Genomic DNA, 21,504 nt, shown 5'->3' with positions numbered 1-21,504 from the left:
TAACTTACATGCAGAGTATATCATGAGAAACCCTGGGTTGGAAGAAGCACAAGCTGGAATCAAGATCGGCAGGAGAAATATCCATACACTCAGATATGCAGATGACACCACCCTTAAGGCAGAAAGTGAAGAGGAACTAAAAAGCCTCTTGATGAAAATGAAAGAGGAGAGTGAAAATGTTGGCTTAAAGCTCAACATTCAGAAACTGAAGATCATGGCATCTGGTCCCATCACTTCATGGGAAATAGATGGGAAAGTGAGTGAAAACAGTGTCAGACTTTTTTGGGAGGGGTCCAAAATCACTGCAGATGGTGATTGCAGCCATGAAATTAAAAGACGCTTACTCCTTGGAAGAAAAGTTTTGACCAATCTAGATACCATATTGAAAAGCAGAGACATTAATTTGCATGCGAAGAGTGGACTCATTGGAAAAGACTCTGATGCTGGGAGAGATTGGAGGCAGGAGGAGTAGAGGACGACAGAGGATGAGATGGCTGAATGGCATCACTGACTGGATGTAGGTGAGTCTGAGTGAACTCCAGGAGTTGGTGATGGACAAGATGGCCTGGCGTGCTGCGATTCATGGGGTTGCAAAGAGTCGGACACGACTGAGCGACTGAACTGAACTGAACTGAACTGTTCTATGTGTATTTCACATACCAATGTTCTTGATACCCTCAACAAAACTGGAGAGGTATTCCATCAATGTCTCCTCCCAGCTATACAGAATTTTTATATGAACTGGAATTCAAAAAGTATCACTTTTGTGAACTTGATGGTGAGTATAATATTATTTCTTAACCAAATGTATATTAGCTGTAAATTCCTGGCATACAAATTGCAATAATAAAAGTATTGAACATAAAACAAAATCAAAATTAACCAAATTAACTAAGAATTCAAAGCCATTATTTTATATATATATTTATTTAATTAAACAATTACACATATTCCAATATAAGAAATAATTTACTGAGGAAATTTCAGTGTACTTTCCCTACTCAGCAACTTTCTTCCATATATTTTGCCATATTTTGCAGACTTTTGTGGCATTAAACCTTAATTAGTCTTTATAACAAAAGAATATTTGTGGAGTGGTTTTCAGGTTTATTAAAAAATTATGAGGGAGATATAAATATTTCTCATATACAACTACCATCACAGATATATAACCTTCCTTGTTTCAAAGTTATTCCCAAAATGATACAAATTTTACTCAGGATGAACCTACTTTGACATAATATTATCACCCAAAGTACATACTTTATGCTTCACTCTTGGTGTTGTACATTCTGTAGACTCGGGTAAACCTTTAATAACATATTCAACATTCAGTTCATTTCAGTCACTCAGTCATGTCCTACTCTTTGCGACCCCATAAATTGCAGAACGCCAGGACTCCCTGTCCATCACCAACTCCAGGAGTTCACTCAATCTCACGTCCATCGAGTCAGTGATCCCATCCACCAATTTCATTCTCTGTTGCCCCCTTTTCCTCCTGCCCCCAATCCCTCCCAGCAACAGAGTCTTTTCCAATGAGTCAGCTCTTCGCATGAGGTGGCCAAAGTACTGGAGTTTCAGCTTTAGCATCTTTTCTTCCAAAGAAATCCCAGGGCTGATCTCCTTCAAAATGGACTGGTTGGATCCCCTTGCAGTCCAAGGGACTCTCAAGAGTCTTCTCCAACACCACAGTTCTAAAGCATCAATTCTTCGGCCCTCAGCTTTCTTCACATTCAAACTCTCACATCCATACATGACCACAGGAAAAACCACAGCCTTGACTAGACGGAACTTACTTGGCAAAGTAATGTCGCTGCTTCTCAATATGCTATCTAGGTTAGTCATAACTTTCCTTCCAAGGAGTAAACGTCTTTTAATTTCATGGCTGCAATCACCATCTGCAGTGATTTTGGAGCCCCAAAATACAAACTCTGACAGTGTTTCCCCATCTATTTCCCAAGAAGTGATGGGACCTCTTTCACTTTCATCAAGAGGCTTTTTAGTTCCTCTTCACTTTCTGCCATAAGGTTGGTGTCATCTGCGTATCTGAGGGTATGGATATTTCTCCTGGCAATCTTGATTCCAGCTTGTGCTTCTTCCAGCTCAGCATTCCTCATGATGTACTCTGCATATAAGTTAAAGAAGCTGGGTGACAGTATACAGCCTTGTCGTACTCCTTTTCCTATTTGGAACCAGTCTGTTGTTCCATGTCCAGCTCTAACTGTTGCTTCCTGACCTGCATAAGGTTTCTCAAGAGGCAGGTCTGGTGGTCTTATATTCCCATCTCTTTCAAAATTTTCCAGTTTATTGTGTTCCACACAGTCAAAGGCTTTGGCATAGTCAATAAAGCAGAAATAGATTTTTTCTGTAACTCTCTTGCTTTGCCCAAGATCCAGCAGATGTTGGCAATTTGATGTCATGTTCCTCTGCCTTTTCTAAAACCAGCTTAAATATCTGAAAGTTCATGGTTCACGTACTGCTGAAGGCTGGCTTGGAGGATTTTGAGCATTACTTTACTAGTGTGTGAGATGAGTGCAATTGTGCAGTAGTTTGAGCATTCTTTGGCATTGCCTTTCTTTGGAATTGGAATGAAAACGGACCTTTTCCAGTCCTGTGGCCACTGCTGAGCTTTCCAAATTTGCTGGCATTTGAGTGCAGCACTTTCACAGCATCATATTTCAGGATTTGTAATAGCTCAACTGGAATTCCATCATCTCCACTAGCTATGTTCATAGTGATGCTTTCTAAGACCTACTTGACTTCACAATCCTGGATGTCTGGCTCTAGGTGAGTGATCACCCCATCATGATTATTGGTCTTGAAGATCTTTTCTGTACAGTTCTTCTATGTATTCTTGCCACCTCTTCTTAATATCTTCTGCTTCTGTTAGGTCCATACCATTTCTGTCCTTTATCGAGCCCATCTTTCCATGAAATGTTCCCTTGCTATCTTTAATTTTCTTGAAGTGATCTCTAGTGTTTCCCATTCTGTTGTTTTCCTCTATTTCTTTGCATTGATCAGTGAGGAAGGCTTTCTTATCTCTTCTGGCTATTCTTTGGAACTCTGCATTCAGATGCTTGTATCTTTCCTTTTCTCCTTTGCTTTTTGCTTCTTTTCCTTTCACAACAATTTGTAAGGCCTCTTCAGACAGCCATTTTACTTTTTTCATTTATTTTCCATGGAGATGGTCTTGATCCCTGTCTCCTGTACAATGTCAGGAACCTTGGTCCACAGTTCATGAGGCACTCTATCTATCAGATCTAGTCCCTTAAATCTATTTCTCAATTCCACTGTATAATCATAAGGAATTTGATTAGGTCATACTTGAACAGTCTAGTGGTTTTCCCTACTTTCTTCAATTGAAGTCTGAATTTGGCAATAAGAAGCTCATGATCTAAGCCACAGTGAGTTCCCAGTCTTATGTTTTTTCTGACTGTATAGAGCTTCTTCATCTTTGGCTGCAAAGAATATAATCAATCTAATTTTGGTGTTGACCATCTGGTGATGTCCACGTGTAGAGTCTTCTCTTGTGTTGTTGGAAGAGGGTATTTGCTATGACCAGTGTGTTCTCTTGGCAAAACTTTATTAACCTTTGCCCTGCTTCATTTAGTATTCCAAGGCCAATTTTGCCTTTTCTCTAGGTGTTCTTGACTTCCTACTTTTGCATTCCAGTCTCCTATAATGAAAAGGACATCTTTTTTGGGTGTTAGTTCTAAAAGGTCTTGTAGGTCTTCATAGAACCCTTCAAATTCAGCTTCTTGTGTTACTGGTTGGGGCATAGATATAGATTACTATGATATTGAATGGTTTGCCTTGGAGACGATCAGAGATCATTCTGCCATTTTAGAGATTGCATCCAAGTACTGCATTTTGGACTCCTTTGTTGACCATGATGGCTACTCCATTTCTTCTAAGAGATTCCTGTCCACAGTAGTAGATATAATGGCATTCTGAGTTAAATTCACCCATTCCAGTCCATCTTAGTTCACTGATTCCTAGAATGTTGACGGTCACTCTTGCCATAACTTGTTTGACCACTTCCAGTTTGCCTTGAGAGTACCAGAAAAACATCTATTTCTGCTTTATTGACTATGCCAAAGCCTTTGACTGTGTGGATCACTATAAACTGTGGAAAATTCTGAAAGAGATGGGAATACCAGACCACCTGACCTGCCTCTTGAGAAATCTGTATGAAGGTCAGGAAGCAACAGTTAGAACTTGGCATGGAACAACAGACTGGTTCCAAATAGGAAAAGGAGTACGTCAAGGCTTTATCTCGTCACCCTGCTTATTTAACTTATATGCAGAGTACACCATGAGAAACGCTGGACTGGAAGAAACACAAGCCAGAATCAAGATTGCCGGAAGAAATATCAATAACCTCAGATATGCAGATGACACCATCCTTATGGCAGAAAGTGAAGAGGAACTAAAAAGCATCTTGATGAAAGTGAAAGAGGAGAGCAAAAAAGTTGGCTTAAAGCTCAACATTCAGAAAATGAAGATCATGGCAATTGGTCCCATCACTGCATGGGAAATAGATGGGGAAACAGTGGAAACAATGCCAGACTTCAATTTTTTGGGCTCCAAAAATCATTGCAGATAGAGATTGTAGCCATGAAATTAAAAGACACTTGCTCCTTGGAAGAAAATTTATGACCAACCTGAATAGCATTTTCAAAACCAGAGACATTACTTTGCCGACTAAGGTCTGTCTAGTCAAGGCTATGTTTTTTCCTGTGGTCATGTATGGATGTGAGAGTTGGACTGTGAAGAAGCCTGAGCACCAAAGAATTGATGCTTTTGAACTGTGGTGTGGAGAAGACTCTTGAGAGTCCCTTGGACTGCAAGGAGATCCAAACTTTCCATTCTGAAAGAGATCAGCCCTGGGATTTCTTTGGAAGGAATGATGCTAAAACTGAAACTCCAGTACTTTGGCCACGTCATGCGAAGAGTTGACTCACTGGAAAAGACTCTGATGCTGGGAGGGATTGGGGGCAGGATGAGAAGGGGACGACAAAGGATGAGATGGCTGGATAGCATCACTGACTCGATGGACATGAGTCTGAGTGAACTCCAGGAGTTGGTGATGGACAGGGAGGTCTGGCATGCTGCAATTCATGGGGTCGCAAAGAGTTGGGCACGACTGAATGATTGAACTGAAGTGAACTGAACTGAATTTGCCTTGATTCATGGACCTGACATTCCAGGTTCCTATGCAATATTTCTCTTTACACTATTGGACCTTGCTTCTATCACCAGTCACATCCACGACTGGGTGTTATTTTTGCTTTGGCTCCATCCCTTCATTATTTCTGGAGTTATTTCTCCACTGATCTCCAGTAGCATATTGGGCACCTACTGACCTGGGGAATTCCCCTTTCAGTATCCTATCATTTTGCCTTTTCATATTATTCATGGGATTCTCAAGGCAAAAATACTGAAGTGGCTTGCCATTCCCTTCTCCTGTGGATCACATTCTGTCAGACCTCTCCACCATGACCAACCCGTCTTGGGTGGCCCCATGGGCATGGCTTTGTTTCATTGAGTTAGACAAGGCTGTGGTCCTAGTGTTATTAGATTGACCAGTTTTCTGTGAGTATGGTTTCAGTGTGTCTGCCCTCTGATACCCTCAAGCAACGCCTATTGTCTTACTTGCATTTCTCTTATTGGGCGTGGGGTATCTCTTCACGGCTGCTCCAGCAAAGCACAGCGGTTGCTCCTTACCTTGGATGAGGGGTATCTCCTCACCGCCACCCCTCCTGACCTTTAATGTGGAGTAGCTCCTCTAGGCCCTCCTGCTCCACACAGCCACCGCTCCTTGAATGTTGGGTTGCTCCTTTCAGCTGCCACCCCTGACCTCGGGCATGGGGTAGTTCCTCCCAGCCGCTGCCCCAACCTCGGATGTTGGGTAGCTCCTCTCGTCTGTGCTTATATCACATATAATTTTTTTTTACTGCACTAAAGAACCTCTGTGTTCTGCCTACTCCTCTCTCCACCCTCTCCACACAGATTATATGTGTAGGTTTGTAAGAAACTGCCAAACTGTCTTCCCAAGTGTACTGTACTGTTTTGCATTCCTACTAGCAATATGTTAGAATTCCTGTTTTTCTACATCCTCCCACCCAGCTATGCCTCGTATCCTAACAGACCCTTCCATTAGAGCCATCCTTATCCCAAAGTTACAGATCCGGCTTGCCCACTTCCCTTGTCTATATTGTTCCAGAATGCCAGAGGATATTCACCATGAAGACCTGCTGCAGATATGGGTCTGGCCCAATGCAAGAGTTACAGCATACCCCCGAGATTTCAAGCCTACAAGAGCTCACCATACCACCAAAACCTCAGTGCTAAACTGTGGAAAATTCATAAAAAGAGAAGGGAATACCCAAGTATCTTATCTACCTCCTGAGAAACCTCTCTGCAAGTCAAGAAGCAACAGTTAGAACTGGACATGGAGGCCAAACCATGGTATGGGTAATGGCAGTAATGCCAACTTCCATCAAAAGGATTTATGCCCACACGCTTGTATTCATTGTCAATCCAAGCCTCTGCCAGAGACTCTTGTGCACTCACAGGCAAGTCTCTTTTGGGGACATTGTTCTCTTCTCCTGGTTCCTGGTGCACACAAGGTTTTCTTTGTGCCTTCCAAGACTCTGTTTCCCCAGTCCCATGGAAGTTCTGTATTCAAATCCCACTGGCCTCTAAAGTCAAATTCCCTGAGGATTCTCAATTCCTTTGCAGATCCCCAAGTGGAAAATCTGTTATGGGTCCTTGAAATTTCCTAACAGTGTTCTGCAGTTTGTGGGTTGTCTTGGTGGTTCTATGGTGGGGCTAATGGCGACCTCCTCCAAGCGGACTTGCATCACATGCCACATGACCCAGGTCTGTTTCAGCCAGAGCCCCTGCCCCCATGGCAGGCCACTGCTGACCTGTGCCTCTGCAGGTGATACTCAAAGGCAGGTCTGGCTCAGTCTCTTGTGGTGTTTCTTTGTCCTGGTGTGCACAAGGTTTTATTTGATGCTTCCGAGCTTTTCTGGTGGGTATGGGGTTTATTCTAAATGCAATTTTCCCCTTCTACCTTTTTGATGGGGCTTCTTCTTTGCCCTTGGACATGGGGTATCTTTTTTGGTGGGATCAAACATTCTCCTGTCAATGAAGGTTACACAGCAAGTTGCAATTTTGGAGTTCTCACAGGAGAAGATGAGCTCACATTCTTCTACTCTGCCATCTTAGAGAATTAACTCCAGAAAGAATGAAGAGGAAGAGCAAAAGCAAAAAAAATCCACAGTTGTGGATTTGACTGGTGATTGGAAATAAAGTCCAGTGCTGTAAAGATCAATATTGCATAGGAACTTGAAATGTTAGGTCCATGAATCAGGGTAAATTGGAAATGGTCAAACAGGAGATGGCAAGAGTGAACATTGACATTTGAGGAATCAGTGAAGTAAAATGGACTGGAATGGGAGAATTTAATCCATATAACCATTACATCTACTACTGTGGGCAAGTATCCCTTAGAAGACGTGGAGTAGCTCTCATAGTCAACAAAAGATTCTGAAATGCAGTACTTGGGTACAATCTCAAAAACAGCAGAATGATATCTGTCTTAGCTGTCAAGCCATACAATATCACAGTAATGCAAGTCTATGCCCCAGCCACTAATGCCAAAGAAGCTGACATTAAATGGTTATATGAAGACCTACAAAGTCTTCTAGAACTAACACCAAAAAAAGATGTCCTTTTCATCATAGGGGATGGGAAGCCAAAAGTATAAAGTCAAGAGATACCTGGAGTATCTTTTACAGTCCTGTGGCCATTGCAGAGTTTTCCAAGTTTGCTGGCATATTGACTGCAGCACTTTAATCACGTCATTTTTTTAGGATTTGATATAGCTCAGCTGGAATTCTATCACCTCCAGTAACTTTTTCATAGTGATCCTTCCTAAGGCCAATTTGATTTAACATTCCAGGATATATGGTTCTAGGTGAGTGATCACACCATTGTGATTATCTGAAAAAGATCAGTTTTTATTCCAGTCTCAAGGAAAGACAATGCCAAAGAATGTTCAAACTATGGCACAGTAGCACTCACCTCACATGCTAGCGATATATGCTCACAATTCTCCAAGTGAAGCTTCAACAGTATGTGAACTGAGAACTTCCTGTGGAAAATAGTTAAAGAGATGGGACTACCCACCTTACCTTCCTCCTGAAAAATCTGTATACAGATCAAGAAGCAACAGTTAGAACCAGACATGAACAACAGACTGATTCCAAATTGGGAAAGGACTACGTCAAGGCTGTATATTGTCACCCTGCTTGTTTACTTTATGTGCAGAGTACATCATGTGAAAAACCTGGCTGGATGAAGCAAGCACAACCTGGAATCACAATTGTTGAGAGAAATATGAGTAAGTTCAGATATGCAGATGAAACCACCTTTATGGCAGAAAGTGAAGAGGAACCAAAGAGCCTCTTGATGAAATTGAAAGAGGAGAGTGGAAAAGCTTATTTAAAACTCAACATTCAGAAAACTAAGATCACGTCATCTGGTCCCATTACTTTGTGGAAAATAGATGGGGAAGCAACGCAAAAAGTGACAGACTTTATTTTCTTGGGCTCCAAAATCACTGCCAATGATTAATCGTGAAATTAAAAAATTATTGCTCCTTGGAACAAAAACTATGAACAACCTAGACAGCGTATTAAAAAGGAGACACATTAATTTGCCACCAAAGATCCATCTAGTCAAAGCTATTGTTTCTCCAATAGTCATGTATGGATGTGAGTGAGAGTTGGACCATAAAGATAGCTGTGTGCTAAAGAATTGATGCTTTCGAACTGTGATGTTGGAAAAGACTTTTTAGGAGACCCAACCAGTCCATTCTAAAGTAAATCAGTTCTGAATATTCAGTGGAAGGACTGATGCTGAAGCTGAATCTCCAATACTTTGGCTACCTGATGCGAAAAACTGGTTCCTTGGAAAATACCCTGATGCTGGGAAAAATTGAAGGCAGGAGGAGAAGGGGATTACAGAGGATGAGATGGTTAGATGACATTATTAACTTGATGGACATGACTTTGAGCAAGCTCCAGGAGTTGGTGATGGACAGGGAAGCCTGGTGTGCTGCATTCCATGGGGTGGCAAAGAGACATATTTGCGTGACTGACTGAACTGAGCTTAATAAAATATTTTTACATTTTGTCAGTTTAACTAATTGTGAGGTGGGGGCTATCCATGTGAGCACTTAACATTTCATATTGAAATGTGCATTTTGCAAAAATTGACAATTTTACAATATTTGCAGTGACTCTGCAAAAGGTTAAAATTTCCACTGATTTTCATAGGTATATTGTTCAACCCTCTGGGTATATACCATTGTCTCACTCCAAACCAAAGATATTTATCATATTTTCAGCTGCAGCACAGTAGACTTGCTTGTTTCATAGAGTAAGATTCCATACTGCAGGTAAGAAGTTATATTTTTGAGAAACAACATTGATTTTAATATTCATCACTGCTATTGACACACAATTCACTTTATTCATGGATATTTAGAAAATGAAATAGATCATGCACCATTCTCTTTATAATTTGTTCTGTGTACTCAATAATCATTTGAGTTAAATGAAGTAATAGACATCTAATAATTCTTTCTCCATTTAAATTGATTTGAATTAATACATTTGTCAAAATGCCCAACTTATATATCTTTTGGGAATTTATGTTGTTTTGTCTATGAAATTTTATTTTCCACCAAATCAGCTAGATATTTTATTATCAAATTCTATGACCATGGGACATGGATCTGAGAACAACCTCCAGCTCTTGAACATGTTCCTTGACCAGTAGCCATGAAGGAAATAGAAACTTTGGTCTTAATGCCACAAGAAACCAAGTTCTAACTACAACCTGAAGGAGTTTAGAAGCACACTACTCCAAAAACACTTCCAGTACGAGTTCAGCCAGGCTGAAAACTTAACGCCAGCCTTGAAAACCCATAAACAGAGAACTCTGTTGAGTTTAACAATATTTCCGACCTTGGCAACTGTGACAAGATAAATGGGCATTACTTTAAATCAGTTAATTTGAAATAGTTTTTCCCTCAACAATAGAAAGGATATGCAATTAACTGTTATTATTTGAACAAAATTAAATTGTTTCAGCTTTCAAAAAATTACTACTAATATTTGATTCAAATAAATAGTTAAATGCAATAAATTATGTGAAGGTACTTTTCCATCTATCATTATTATTATTAAAATATTAAAAATTTTACAACACATATTCTAGATGGTATATAATTTTGAACAGTTTCTATAGATACAGTACAGCTCTCATATCCAAACCACATTTTACCTATTTCTTTTTTCCTTAGTATGTAGTAGGGGATATAGGTCAATAAATATTGAATAATAGGTTAAAAATTGACTCACACAAATGTTAATTCTGTTGAAGATTTTGCATCTCTCTGTATATATATATGTATATACATATATTTGTATATGAGTATATATAAATATATATATACACACACAAGTATATGTGTGTGTGTGTGTATCTCATTTGTAAGAAACTCTATGTGGTCTACTAGGCTCTGAGTAAAGTATTCGAAATTTGTTCTTGAAGTCATAGCATGTGACTGGTAGAGTAAAACTGATTTGGGAATAAGAAAACAAGGAATTACTATTGATTCTGCAATTTATTTTTAATGTTAAGACATGTTCTTTAATTATTTGTGGCTCTCATTTGTTGACTGGTAAAACAAAGGAGGTATATTTTACTTCCATGACTATAAAATGTTCAGGGGTATAAACAATTGCCTAATCCAGTGTATAGTAAGAACCTATAAGAAGAAAGGGGCTCAAATAGTCATATGTTATATGGTTCAGGCAGATGCAGTTGTGTTGGTTCAGTTCAGTTCAGTTACTCAGTCGTGTCTGACTCTTTGCGACCCCATGAATCACAGCATGCCAGGCCTCCCAATCCATCACCAACTCCCGGAGTTCACTCAGACTCGTGTCCATTGAGTCAGTGATGTCATCCAGCCATTTCATCCTCTGTCATCCCCTTCTCCTCCTGCCCCCAATCCTTCCCAGCATCAGGGTCTTTTCCAATGAGTCAACTCTTCACATGAGGTGGCCAAACAGTTTCAGCTTTAGCATCACTCCTTCCAAAGAAATCTCAGGGCTGATCTCCTTCAGAATGGACTGGTTTGATCTCCTTGCAGTCCAAGGGACTCTCAAGAGCCTTCTCCAACACCACAGTTCAAAAGCACTGTGTTGGTTAGAGAACACTATTTGCCATAACAAATATATCCTAGCATGTATAATGGTTCAAACAGAGCAAACATTTATTTATATCCTCCTCATTTAAGACCATACTGGGATGACCCTGAGGGATGGCATGGGCAGAGAGGTGGGAGGGGGGTTCAGGATGGGGAACACATATACACTCAAGGCTGATTCATGTCAATGTATGGCAAAAACCACTACAATACTGTAATTGCCCTCCAATTAAAATAAATACATATATTTTTTTTAAAGAAGTAAGAAGCATATGGTTATGCACAGTAGGAGGTCATCCTCCATGTGATGATTCAGAGAATTTCTGTCTCCTCCAATTACAACATGTGCTTGCTAAGGTCATTCTTACCTGAACCAAGAAAATAACAAAGAGGAATCCAAAAGGAAAATTCTATGAAACAAGGATGTGAAGGGCATATGTCACTTTGGTTATTTTTTATTAGCTAGAAGCTAAGCACTTGACCATATTTAATATAAAAGGTGGTGGAAATGTAGTCTTAGTTTTTAATCATCAGTTCAGTTCAGTCACTCAGTTGCATCTGACTCCTTGTGACCCCAGGCCTCCCTTTCCATCACCAACTTCCGGAATTTACCCAAACTCAAGTCCATTGAGTCAGTGATGCCTTCCAACCATCTCATCCTCTGTCATCCCCTTCTCCTCCTGCCCTCAATCTTTCAAAGCATCAGAGTCTTTTCAATAGAGTCAACTCTTCACATTATGTGGCCAAAGTAATGGAGTTTCAGCTTCAATATCAGTCTTTCCAATGAACACCCAGGACTGATCTCCTTTAGGATGAACTGGTAGGATCTCCTTGCAGTCCAAGGGACTCTCAAGAGTCTTCTTCAACACCACAGTTCAAAATCATAAATTCTTCTGTGCTCAGCTTTCTTTATAGTCCAACTCTCACATCCATACATGACTACTGGAAAAACCACAGCCTTGACTAGATGGATCTTTGTTGAGAAAGTAATGGTTCTGCTTAAAAATATGCTATCTATTTCTAGATTGGTCATAACTTTCCTTCCAAGGTTTTTAATCATGAATATGGATAAATGGTGTTTTGGTGAATACATAGAAGTTTGCATGAGGTCACCTACCCAGTCACTCAGTAACAACTTACCCCCTTCTTATTTTCCATATTCCACTTTCCTGTTCCTCCAAAAGTGAGGAAACACATCTGTCTTCTAGCTATTAAATCTAACTAAAAGTCAAAATCCCTCATTGTTGTGATAACTTCTTCATCAATCTGGTCAAAGCTGTTTCACCCAGTGGCTTTCAGAAAAACTTAACTTTCTATTCCCATATCATCGTAGTCAATATTTGAAAATGGGGAATAGACAAGAAAAAATTGAAAGCCATCACTCAAAATAAAAAGAAAAGAAAAGAAAAGGAAAATCCAAAGTAATGACACAGATCTATCAGTTCCAAAATTATTTTGACATTTTAAAGACAGTTAATTTGCCATTGGAGGATCTTTGCTAGGAATGTACCCATGTGCTCTGTGACCCTTATGTCTGCTCTCTTGGCCATATTTTCTTCTTCATAATTACCCATGATTTTATTTGGAGGGGACACTGGGGAGTCTTCCCTCTGTGGGAAGTGAATCATATATATACCAATTTTGCAACTGGATACGTTTAGTGCCACTGTGACTGTTTTTCTTATGTCTCTTTAGTAATGCAATAACTTAAAAATAGATTTCTTTTCTGTTCTGCTTTTTATTTATTTATTTTTATCATCAGTACCATGTCCTTGGGGTTTCCTGGTGACTCAGACAGCTAAGAATCTGCCTGCAATGCAGGAGATCTGAGTTTGATCCCTGGGTCAGGAAGATCCCCTGGAAAAGGTAATAGTTACTCACTCCAATATTCTTGCCTGGAGAATTCTATGGACAGAGTATCCTGTCAGGCTACAGTCCATGGGGTTGCAAGAGTTGTACATGATTAAACGACTAACCATTTTCACTTTAACCATGTCCTGGTAAACAAAGTACTTTAATAAACTTTCCAAATATCTTTATTTTTGCATCATTTTGGTGATATAAACCATACACGAAGTGTGAATTTAAATAAATTTTGACATATATGTACAGTTGTGAAAATTTTGCTACAATTAAAGCAAGATATGAACTAAATTTCCTTCAAACTCCTTTAAAGTCTCTCTCTCTCTCCTTCCCATCTTCATTCCAGCCACATTATCAAGAAACCATTTACTTACTTACTTGGCAGTGTATATTGATTTTTATTTTTTGTGAAAGTCGTTCAGTTGTGTCCAAGTCTTTGTGACCCCATGAACTGGGGCCTACGAGGCTCCTCTGTCCATGGAATTCTCCAGGCAATTCTACTGGAGTGGGTAAGTGTTCCCTTCCCCAGGGGATCTTCCCAACCCAGAGATCAAACCCTGGTCTCCCACACTGGAGGCAGATTCTTTACTGTCTGAGCTACCAGAGATAGTCACAGCAAGTTCACTTTTCTGCCTAGACTTCATATTTCCTTTTCAATTATTTTTATTACTTTTACAAATATTTCATGTCATACAAATGAAATTGCTATATATATTTGCATATTGTCTACCTAAGTGCTTATTTCTCTTATATAAATATTAGGAAAGTAATGGCTATATGGTATGTACATACTTAATTTCTTAAATTACAGTCATTATACAAAGTATTTACATCTTTTTGCTTTCCTTTAAGAAATGGATGAGAGTATCAGTATCTCCACCACATTCTTGGCAACAAGTAATAGGTCTTTTTATTAAATACTTCTTATTCTAATAATTGCATTGAGATACATCATTGTGGTTTAAATTTGCATTTCTCTAATGAGTAGTGATGTTTAACTTTTTCTGTGTGTGTGTACTCAGTCACTCAGTCATGTCCAACTCTTTCATGACCCCATGGACTATATAGCCAGCCAGGCTTCTCTGTCCATGGGATTCTCCAGACAAGAATACTGGAGTGGGCTGACATTTTCTCCTCCAGGAGATCTTCCCAAATTAAGGATCATATTTATCTTTTTCATCTCCTGCATTGGTGGGCAGATTCTTTACCTGGGAAGCCTTAACAATTTCAATGTTATGCCATAGAATGTGATATGTTATAGAATAGAATATGATATGTTATATAATGCTTTTATGCCCAGTCATGTCTGACTCTTTGAGACCTCTTGGAACTATACAGTCCATGAAATTCTCCAGGCCAGATCTTCCCAACCTAGGGATAGAATCCAGGTATCCCACATTGCAGGTGGATTCCTTACCAGCTGAGCCACAAGGGAAGCTCTTTTCTATGTGATTGTTCTTATTTATTTTCTTCTTTTTGATGGGTCAGTCACATATTTGCCCATGTTTATTATTGAATTTTCAGATTTCTTTATGAAATCAGAATATAAGTCCTTTATAGAATATTTGAATTTCAGTTATTTTATTCCATTTTTTTCTTCATTTTCTAACATACTTTTCATAATATGCTTTAAAGAACTAAAATGTTTATTTTTAACTCATTTGAATTTGCTATTTCTTCCTTAATTTAGCATGCTTTTTTGATGTTGTTATCTAAGAATACATTATTTTGCCTAAGAGAACAAAAACTCCTTTATGTATTTTTTTCTAGAAGTTAAGTTTTTATCATGTAATTAATTATGCTAAATGACTTAAGGATCTTTTCTATGAATTCTATCATGTGTGTCATTTCAGGATTTGTTTCGATTGATTGACTTTTCTCCACATTTAGAGACACTTTTTCTTGTTTGTTTGAATGTTTTCTAATGCTTGACTAGATGATGGAAATAATCATACTTTCACATTGTTGGTTCTTGAAAATGTTTGAATTTTTCCAATTACTTTTGTTTTGGGCACACTATTTATATGGAAATTCTTTGGTATTGTAAGACTTCTTTCTAAGTTTTATTTGTTTGTTTTATTTTAGCTATGGAAAGAGAAAACATCACATTAAGCCAAGATTTGTCCCACTACTAAACTAAAATCTTACTTGAGCCCTGAATGCCTAAGTATTCTACCTGAAACCTGTAAAAGTGAATATCTTTCATTCTGGTTGAAGAAAATAATAATTATCTCTAGAATTCTGCTAGTTCCAATTACTGTTTTTATTACATTTTTAAGATGTCTCTTTCCATCGCTTTCATGAAATGATAAGGACTCAGCTGAAGACTCATGTGGGCCATTTTAAATATCTATAGTCTTTATCTTTCTGTCTCCCTCTTCCTGACCAACCCTTCTCATCTGTGCTTGTCTCTCCAGTAAACTGCTCTGTGAACTCCATATTTATTGATCTCTCCATTCTTCCAGGTCTGTCTCTTCAGCATTGGATTCCATCTCTCAGCACTGAAGCTTACAATTCATCTCTAGACAGAGAGCTGAAATATTAATTTACCTCATCTGTTTCCTCTTTCAAGAAATCACTCTATTGTGGTACCTAATATCCAAGTTTTGAAAATCATGGTTTTACATACTTTGTTCATTTTATTCAGCTGCTCCAGGGAAGAGGTAAATCCAGTCTTTATTATCCCATTTTTACCAGAAGCATAATATGCTCTTTTACCTCTTGAAACTTTACCTGATATTGACAGCACCTATGTGACTCATGTATCAATAAAAGGTGGGCTTCCCAGTTCAGCATGTGGCTGTCAGTAATGAAGTGATTTATATATTCAGGCTCCTCCAGTCACTTGGGTCTTCAATGATCAGCACATTATTTTTCTTGTGTATTCTCCATGTGGTTGAAAAAATAAAATAGTATCAAAGGGCATACATGACAGTTTTGCAATCATTTATCCTTTAAATGCAAAATATTATTATTGTGAATATTTGATTTCTTAAACTCAAAACAAATCTACCAAAAAAGAAGGTTGAAAACAGTATAAATTCATTCCCAGAAAGAATAGAGAAACATATTTTTGTGGACAGTTGGACAATTTTGACTTTCAAACATTAGAAAAGTTTTTATTGCTGTTGGTGGTGGTCTTATTTTTGTTTCAGTTCATTTCAGTTCAGTTCAGTGACTCAGTATTGTCCGATTTTTTGTGACCCCATGAATCACAGCATGCCAGGCCTCCCTGTCCATCACCAGCTCCCGGAGTTCACTCAGACTCACGTCCATCGAGTCAGTGATGCCATCCAGCCATCTCATCCTCGGTCGTCCCCTTCTCCTCCTGCCCCCAATCCCTCCCAGCATCAAGGTATTTTCCAATGAGTCAAATCTTTGCAAGAGTTGGCCAGTGTACTGGAGTTTCAGCTTTAGCATCATTTTTTCGAAAGCAATCCCAGGGCTGATCTCCTTCAGAATGGACTGGGTGGATCTCCGTGCAGTCCAAGGGACTCTCAAGAGTCTTCTCCAACACCACAGTTCAAAAGCATCAAATCTTCTGCACTCAGCCTTCTTCACAGTCCAACTCTCACATCCATACATGACCACAGGAAAAACCATAGCCTTGACTAGACAGACCTTTGTAGGCAAAGTAATGTCTCTGCTTTTCAACATGCTATCTAGGTTAGTCATAACTTTCCTTTCAAGGAGTAAGTGTCTTTTAATTTCATGGCTGCAGTCACCATCTAGTGATTTTGGAGCCTCAAAAAATAAAGTCTGACACTGTTTCCCCATCTATTTCCCATAAAGTGATGGGATCGGATGCCATGATCTTCGTTTTCTGAATGTTGAGCTTTAAGCCAACTTTTTCACTCTCCTCTTTCACTTTCATCAAGAGGCTTTTTAGTTCCTCTTCACTTTCTGCCATAAGGGTGGTGTCATCTGCATATCTGCGCTTGTGGATATTTCTTCAGACAATCTTGATTCCAGCTTGTGCTTCTTCCAAGCCCAGCATTTCTCATGATGTAGTCTGCATAGAAGTTAAATAAGCAGGGTGACAATATACAGCCTTGACGTACTCCTTTTCCTATTTGGAACCACTCTGTTGTTCCATGTCCAGCTCTAACTGTTGCTTCCTGATCTACATAAGGTTTCTCAAGAGGCAGGTCAGGTGCTCTGGTATTCCCATATCTTTCAGAATTTTCCAGTTTATTGTGACCTACACAGTCAATGGCTTTGGCATAGTCAATAGAGCAGAAATAGATGTTTTTCTGGAACTCTCTTGCTTTTTCCATGATCTAGCAAATGCTGGCAATTTGATCTCTGGTTCCTCTGCCTTTTCTGAAACCAGCTTGAACATCTGGAAGTTCACGGTTCACATATTGCTGAAGCCTGGCTTGGAGAATTGTGAGCATTACTTTCTTTACTAGCATGTGAGATGAGTGCAATTTTTCAGTCGTTTAAGCATTCTCTGGTATTGCCTATCTTTGGGATTGGAATGAAAATTGACCTTTTCCAGTCCTGTGGCCACTGCTGAGTTTTCCAAATTTGCTGGCGTATTGAGTCAGCACTTTCACAGCATCATCTTTCAGGATTTGAAACAGCTCAACTGGAATGCCATCACCTCCACTAGCTTTGCTCATAGTGATGCTTTCTGAGGCCCACTTGACTTCACATTCTAGGATGTCTGGCTCTAGGTGAGTGATCACACCATTGTGATTATTGGTCATGAAGATCTTTTTTGTACAGTTGTTTTGTGTATTCCTGCCACCTCTTAATATCTTCTGCTTCTGTTATGTCCATACCATTTCTGTCTTTTATCGAGTCCATCTTTGCATGAAATGTTCCCTTGGTATCTCTAATTTTCTTGAAGACATCTCTAGTCTTTCCCATTCTGTTGTTTTCCTCTATTTCTTTGCCTTGATCGCTGAGGAAGGCTTTATCTCTTCTTGCTCTTCTTTGGAACTCTGCATTCAGATATTTATATCTTTCCTTTTTGCCTTTGCTTTTCACTTCTAATTTTTTCACAGATCTTTTTAAAGCCTCTTCAGAGAGTAATTTTGTTTTTTTTGCATTTCTTTTCTATGGGGATGGTCTTGATCCCTGTCTCCTGTACAATGTCACAAACCTCCATCCATAGGTCATCAAGCATGCTGTCTATCAGATCTAGTCCCTTAAATCTATTTCTCACTTCCACTGTATAATCATAAGGGATTGTATTTAGGTCATACCTGATATATTGAAGTCTGTGTGTGATTGAACGAATGTGTGTGTGTGTATATTTTCAAATGAAGCTACTGAGGTTTGAGATTTTATATTAAATGAAATACATAACTAGTTGATAAAAACAAAATAAAATATAAAGCTAATTTCTCAAAGCCAAACTGTCCCAGAACAAAGTAATTTGTGCTAGGTTTGTAACAAAAAAAAAAAAAAAGTTAAGATACTTTCCTTGCATAAGTAAATAGATTTTTCACAGAGACATAAAAACTAAATTTAAATGATTTAAAAATTATTTTAGTATGTTTTTAATGTATTTCCTTTCTGATCTAAAGGACCAGTTTGATTTTTTCATCATTTGTGTTCTTGTAACATTAATTTTAAGCTTCATCTTCCTTTATTAAGATTGTCTTAAAAAATTGAATTATTTAGGAACTCTAGTTTATGAGTGTATTATATTATCCAGTGCTCTCCAGAGAAACATAAACAGTAGGAGCTATCTATATCTGTCTACCTGTCTATCTTTGGCTGTTGAGTTGTTCGTGTGTGAATCTTTGCCACCCCATGGACTATGGTTTTCATGCTGTCCTGTCCATGGAATTTTCCAGGCAAGAATACTGGAGCTGGTTACCATTTCCTACTTCAGGGAACCTTCCTGTCTCAGGGATTGAACCCATGTCTCTTGCATCTTCTGCATTGGCAGACAGATTCTTTACCATTCCAGCACCAAGCCCCATCTATCTTTCTATCTAGATGTTAAAGAATTGCCTCATATGTCTATGGAAGCCGACATGTCCCAATCCCTACCGTCTCTTCAGATCCAATACTCCAAATGGTGTAGTTCTCCTGAGAACCATAAGAGCGTCACAGAACCATAAGAGCATCAGAATAATGTCTGACCAGATATCTATGCATCTCATGGTACAGTCAAGTTGACATGTAAAGCTAACCATTACAATAAGCATTATTCTATTACAGCTATGCTCTAAGGGAGAATATTAGAAAATCATTTGGAAAATAACAGTAGAACCTCTTTCCAGAACACAGTAAATCATACCAATACCAATTTAATTTTGCTAGTGAAATTATGGATATAACATGAAAATAAAGGTAGTAGCTGATACAGCCAGAACATGCACAATGAATCAGTATTTTAAAATATGTGGCTCAGTTTATTACCCATGTTATTCTAAGTGTGTCTACAATAAATGTATCTGTAAGTGTGACTTCATTTTCCTTCAAAAACATTATTTGTGTGGGTAAAAGCTGTGGAAGTGTCTCTCAGGACTTAGTTAGATCTTATAAAATATAGCAAATTATTTATATCACAACAGACATGACTCATAAGTTCAAGTATTCCCTACTGTGTTTCTTGCCCCATTTTCAAATACCAAGTTTATCTCCTTGGTCCTTTAACCATATTTAGCTGTATGTGATTGGTGGAGGGTAAAAGATAATTGAATTATTCACTGTGTTGTAATGCTACATAGATATTAAATTGAAAAAATATTACTAATAGATTTAATATAGATTTAGCAATGCAAAAAATAAATTTTGGAAGGACTTCAAGGAAGGCCTGAAATATAACTTACTTGGAAAAATACATAAGTATTCATCCTCTCAGGCAAAATATATATGATATATGATTTTACTCGAAGTGTGTATTTATGGAAATTTGCCTTGTGTCCGTTCTTCTCAAAGAGAATGTCATTAAAAAGAAAGTTAATTTAAATTTATATCATTCATTTTTTGTATTTTTTACTTTATTTGATCCCTTTACAAAACCAGTCAAGTATAAATCATTAGGGAGGAAAAACTTGTAGAAATACAATGAACATATGTGAAATAGATCTCCAGTCCAGGTTCGGTGCAAGAGACAGGGTGGTCAGGGCTAGTGTGTTAGGATGACCCTGAGGGATAGGATAGGGAGGGAGGTAGGAGGGGGTTTCAGGATGGGGAACCATGCACACCCATGGTTGATTCATGTCAGTTCAGTTCAGTTCAGTTCAGTTGCTCAGTCGTGTCCGACTCTTTGAGACCCCATGAATCGCAGCACACCAGGCCTCCCTGTCCATCACCAGCTCCTGGAGTTCACTCAGACTCATGTCCATCGAGTCAGTGATGCCATCCAGCCATCTCACCCTCGGTTGTCCCCTTCTCCTCCTGCCGCCAATCCCTCCCAGTGTCAGAGTCTTTTCCAATGAGTCAACTCTTTGTGTGAGGTGACCAAAGTACTGGAGTTTCAGCTTCAGCATCATCCTCTCCAGAGAAATCCCAGGGCTGATCTCCTTCAGAATGGACTGGTCAATGTATGGCAAAAACTACTACAATATTGTAAAGTAATTAGCCTCAATTAAAATAAACTAATTAAATAATAAATAAATTAAAAAAATAAATAAATACAATGACCATAGCAATGTTTCCCAATAACTGAGTCACAAGGAGTAGAGAGATAGAAAGGATACAAGTTATTATATACAAAGTTCATAATCAATAACCTGTTTATGATTCATGCAGGAGCTATATAAAAGTTTATTCTACTGATATTGAACAATATTACATCATCTCTACTTTTCCCTTTTTCTACATGAATATTAAATTACTTTTTTCCTCTCGTCCCAAATCATACAAATATGCCAGAGAAGATGTTTATCATGTTTGGACTATGATTTAGCAAGATTGACTTAAATGAGGTCCAAAGGCATAAATAAAATGTACTTGGGGAATGAGCTTTAAGTAATAGACAGCTTCTCCAAAGCTATTGAAACTATATTAGCTCTAAAGATGCCAACTGTAGTTTAGGAAATGTGGAAATATGTGTCACATATATCTGTATTAAGAGGCAAATTGATTTTCAATATAAACAACAAATGATAGTCATAATGGTAGAAATTGTGAAGCCTGAGTATTCATGTGTGACTATACTTATCTCCATTAAGAAATCCTATGTAAGGCACTAAAGATGGAGAAGGAGAAAGATTACTGACTTGATGATGGATAACTTCTTCAGAACAAGAAGCCCAGGTGCACTTGCCCCAGTGCCTACAATAATTAACACAATTACCCTATTTCATTCATTGTAATCTCCTTTCTTGTCTGACTTCTTATCTATTCTCCTAGAAAATCTAAAACTTTTGTTTTAAAACATT

This window comes from Capricornis sumatraensis, chromosome 12, assembly GCF_032405125.1.
Source record: "Capricornis sumatraensis isolate serow.1 chromosome 12, serow.2, whole genome shotgun sequence".
Classification (NCBI taxonomy): Eukaryota; Metazoa; Chordata; class Mammalia; order Artiodactyla; family Bovidae; genus Capricornis; species Capricornis sumatraensis.
This window is presented reverse-complemented; position numbering follows the sequence as displayed.